A 5,764-nucleotide genomic window follows, 5' to 3' on the forward strand; every position below is an offset into this window, starting at 1 on the left:
TCGAAGGAGGTTCATTGTAATTATAATGAACACTTATGTAAAAAAAAAAAAAAAAATAGATACAGGAATTTGTTTTTTTTCCTACTGTCAAGCTCGTTGCTTTTCTTTGGGTATAGGTACGGTTTGGTCGGGGTTATGTTTTGTTATTGCAATTTAATTTTTACTTTTACGATTAGTCTTGTCTATGTGATATGATTTTTAGTGTTTTATAGTCTTGTCTCTATAACATAGTTTTGAGTGTTTTAATCTTGTGTGTGTGATATAATTTTGTTTTGTTTTGTTTAGTTTCGTTGTTAGTTTTTTATTCGTGGATAACTCGTCATTAAATTGCTGTTAGTGGTTGGGAATAACAAGTTCTCTGCGACTGAAGAGGTTATTAGTACGTAGTGCAGTTACGTACCTTGCACAATAGTTGGGTGCTCAAGCTACGAGGTTGAACGAATTTACTGTAACAGTTTTTACTGTTGTGTCTTCTGAGCGGTAGATGAAACTAAATATAAGTGTTTTTAAAGTTAACTGTGATGCTGTAATTTTTTTAATTTGATTTTATTTTTAATTTTTGTGTCAAATGATTTAAAAATTAGGTAATTGATTATTTGATTTGTTTTTTTAATTTTAATCCTAATTATGTTTTCAACGAAAAAATATTTTAATTAGATTGCATATTATTATTTTAATTAATTACTATTAGAAAAATGATATGATTTATTAGGAAAAAAACAAACAAAAATAAAAAACAAAATTGGTCATATCTTATTGCATTGTTATAGTCTTTCATGTATATGTATAATAAAATGTAGTGTTGCTCTCATCAAAATTAAAGTGCTATTGTCTTGTTTGTTTATGCTTTATTTCTATTTTTAGTTTTGTTTATTTCTATTTGATAAATGTTTGGTTTTGAGATAATATTTGTTAGATAGTTTCACATTCATAATTTATAGAAACTTAACATTAATAATACCATGGATTACTTACTACCAAATTGATTTTGAAATGAAATTCATACTTTTTACCATATATTTTATTTCTTCTTGCTTTCTAAACCACAGTTCCGAGCATTGTAATGAGCTAGTAGTTGAAAAGATTTCTGATCTGTAAAAGGTATAATTCAAATATTTTTTTTTTCTTTTCATAAAATCACACTAAATATAATTTTTATCAAATTACTAAAATTTTATCATGAATTTAAAGGCTTAAGAATTCTAATCTTATTATAAAAAATTTAATTCTTTCATTTTTTATAAAAAGGAAATTGTTAAAAAGTATTACTGGTGTTTAGTACCTTTCACATTGCTATTGATACAATTAAATATCAGGTTTCATATAACTTAAGAAAATAGCTTTTAACCACTTGAGGTTAGCTCAAGTGGCCATAGAAGGGTACGTGTATGTCGGAGGTCTTGAATGCGAGTCCTAAATTATGCATCGTTATAATACATAAATGCTTAAATACAAAAAAATAACTTTTAAAGAATATTATTAATCAATCGTGAAACCCTAGTTACAAAAAATAAGCACCAAAGTGGTGCCCAATAATAATTTAAAAATTTCATCATATGTCCCATCAAAAAGTCAATTAGAATGAACCATGTTCACACAGAATATAATATTCATTATTGAGTTATCCCCACTTGCTTCCCACATTCAATTTCAAACCCTTCTACTAGCCTTACCTACCTAATATGGGTGAGGCAGAGAGAATTCCCATTAAAGTTGGAGAACATGACAGAAACTATATATAATATATATATATATATATATATTTTGAGGTTGTAATGGAAACTAAATTTAGAAACACAATTATGCATAATAAACACGTGATTTTATTCTTACACACTACTTCTAATTTTGATAATTATTTGAGAATAATAGAAAAGAATAAAAGATGGGAGAGGGAAAAAGAGAGATTAGAATTTCATAAGTCTTTGTGACAGTCAGTAGTCCCGTGATCCGTAAGGAGAAATATCGGGTAAGCTGTTCAATCCCACATCGCCTAAGGAAGGTCAAGTGGGATGATTCTAAGACTGTGTAAGTATGAGACTATACAGTTAAAGAGAGCATAAATAGATTGATTGGTACTACCTATATCAACAAGGTGCATCTTGTTTTTCGGTAGCCCATCACGAAGGAACTCCACAGTTAAGCGTGCTTAACCTGGAGCAATTTCAGGATGGGTGACCTCCTGGAAAGTTTTCCCAGGAAGCATGCGAGTGAGGACAAAACATGCTGAAAACACTCGTGTTGGTCTGTAGGGTCACTCGTTAGTCCATGAATTAGCCAGAGTAACGTACTCGTGTATAAGAGTCATTCTTTCCGTGAGTGTAAAGATCCAATGAAAGCTTAAAGTAGGAACATTACAGTCTTGTATAGAAAACTTACATAAAACACTAAAATAAAAGAATAAGCTAAAAAAGGACACCTTTTGGTGTCTAGCATCACAAGATCGTGTTAAAATAATAGTAAAATTGTATTAGTTATGAAAATTAATAAAGATAGCATCGGTCTGTTTGGTCAATTTTTTTCTATATAAAAATCTAAAATTCGGTTTTCGGTTTGGATTGGTGCAATCGAAAAACCGACCGACCAATCCAGAACCTATCTTAAAATCGACTGTTTTGAATCTCAGTTTGGTCAGTTTAAACTGCCCAAACCGAACTTTTTTTTTTCTAAATTTTTTTTTTTTCTAAAAAAAAAATATGATCCAATTTATTCTATAAATACATTATTCTATATTTTACAACTACAAACATACAAATTAATTGTTTAAAAACTAATTATCTTATTCTTTTAACTTTAATATTAATAAAAAAAATAATATATTATTTTTATATATTATTAGTAACTATAATACATGCAATTTTTTTTTTAATAAATTAATATATATATATGTATAACGGTCGGTTTCGATTTTTTCGGTCGATTTATTATCCAAAAAAAACCGACCGTTCAATGGCGGTTTTAACCGTTAGCAGTTTTTTTAGTTTTCGATTTCAGTTCCACCGGTATTCGGTAGGTCAGTTTGAACGATTTTTTTTAATTTTCTAGATTTTATGCTCACCCTTAGTTCATTTAAACATATCAAAATAATAGTAAAATTGTGTTATGATAGAGCTTTTGATAATACTTTAATAAAAGTGAGAAAAACTGTTACAAAAAGTGGCGTGATCTATGATAACACAACTTTCTTCAATGCATTATAAAATATTATAGTAAGCTTTTTATAATATTTTTTTTAGTATTATAAAAAATAGTTAGTGATATATTATTATTAGTATAAATTAATACTAAATTTCACATAATTTAATTTAATAAATAATATAAAAAACTACTAATTAATCATAAAGCACCATATAAATATAATATTTGAGATATTAACAGCAATGTTCTCAATAAAAAATCTGAAATAACTTTAGTTAATATTTAACACAAATGAGATTTTGTATATAAATATTTTTATAATTTTCTTTTCTTTACAAGTGAAATGACATAAAGTAAAAAAAGCAAAATGATTACTACCAACAAGCTCATTGATTGATTAGATATACAAAATCATAATGAGTTTTCTTAAAGTTTAAATAAAATAATTTGTGATCACCCAATTGACATGTGTAAATAAAACAAACTACTTAGATAGTTATATAAATTTGAATAGGCACTCTAAAATAATAAATGTTAGCAGTGGTATACCATCCTAATAAAAAAAAATGGTAGCAAAAATATTATATTAACTGATATATTATTAGACTACGTATTAGTGTTTCATTTATTTGGAACAATATTTAATTTTTATCTATATACATTTTATTCAAAAATTACGTATTAAATAATTATTATTTATTTTATCTTATAATTAAAAATATACAATTTTTTTTTAAATTAAATAAATAAAAGTTTTTATAGAAAAAATATAAAGGTTTTTTTTTTTATTTTTTTATTTTTTTTTTATTTAATACGTGGTTCAATATATATTATTATGTATTTTTGAGTTGGTCCTTAATATGTTTAGTTAGCACTTAAGAGTACAGCTGTAACAAAATCGAAAGATAAGATATTTTTACTGTCACTTTTTTATTAGAGTTATATGTGTAACAATTACAAATATTAAAAGAGTTTCACTGCAAATATTCCTTCAAATTATTTAAATTTGCTTTCAACTAAATTACTATGAGTTATAGGTCAAAAAAATTTATTATAAGTTATAAATATTTAAGTTTGAAATGATTGTACTCATTTGTGATTTTTATTCTTTTGCATTGAAATAATATTTTTTATTACATAAAATATTTATATAAATTCATTTCTTTGTCAACTTCACATATTCTTGATTTTAATTTATTTAAGAACATTCAATAAAACAATAATTTGATCACTATATATTGTTTTCTACAAATTTTCTTTCCATAGTTTGTTCAACTTTAAAGTTTTTTTTTTGAAAGGATAATCGAACTTATTAATCTTGAAATTCAGTCACCAAAATAGACAATAATTCAGTTGGAATATTTTCCATACTGAAAGTACAATCAGGGTAAAATAAAGACGCTCTTGCGAACTCATAAGCGACTCTATTAGCTGACCGCTTAATAAAACAAAAAAAATATTAATTATTCTTAATAGCAAATTTTTGATGGTTTATTTTGTGCGAATTTTCATTTGCCTTGTTTTGTGCCAACTTTTGTTTATGTTGTGTCATATAGGTCTTACACTATACCAATAACACATTATAACATTTGAAACATAACCCAAAATTTGTTAATAAAAAAATATATATCAACACATAAAAAAGCAAAAACTAAATAACTACAACAAGTTAATTATCTATTTAAAGATACAAAAATTTAGACACATATGAAGGTGTTAGGTACTATTGGTACCTTCTAGATATGTTGTCTTGCGATTGACTAGCGATACTTTTTAAAAGTTATTATATTAAACTATACAGGACCCGATACTTATTTAAATCAATAGCGATATTAACACATATGAAGGTGCTAGATACCACTGGTACCTTCTAACATTTCTCTATACATGTAGATAACTATATAAACTTGAACATGCACACAAATAGATTTTAGCATGTAACATTGGTTTAACCATTCCTTATTAGATTATCACTCTTGGAACTACAATTGTCAAGATAGTTTTGATAAGCATATGAAACAAACCCCAAATAGTTAAAACCATAGCCATATCTTTGATCCCATCCATCTTTTCATGGAAGAAAAACACTGCCATAATTTGCCATAATTGGGACAATAGGTGAACCCAAAACACTTATGACATTAGAGAAGAGTGAAGAGACTACTAGAAGTAGACCCACTACTCCAATGAAGTAAACTTGTCATGTTATAGTGATCCATAATAATGTCATGACATATGAAACTTTATTTCTTCCCTCTAACAAATTACATTAAATACTGTCAATATATCAATGTCTTCATTGAACCTCTACAAATAGAAATATGATATCTTATATGGGATTTTTTTAGAGTTCAACAAAAGAAAATCGCTAAAAGGCACTACTTATATTTAACATCTTTCTCGATGTTATATTATTATTAGTTTAATTAAATATGGAGTTTTATATAATTTAAAAAATAAATTTTAGAGAATATCGCTAACCAATTATATGACGCTATGTATAACTAATGCCCAATAATAATACTCCTGGTAAAAAACAATTACTTGTGTTTAGTGATTGATAATGGTAGTTGAAGACTAGCATTAATATATATTAATTTATTTTCCAAAACTGATAAAAAGTCAC

Source organism: Cannabis sativa, chromosome 7, assembly GCF_029168945.1.
Source record: "Cannabis sativa cultivar Pink pepper isolate KNU-18-1 chromosome 7, ASM2916894v1, whole genome shotgun sequence".
Lineage (NCBI taxonomy): Eukaryota > Viridiplantae > Streptophyta > Magnoliopsida > Rosales > Cannabaceae > Cannabis > Cannabis sativa.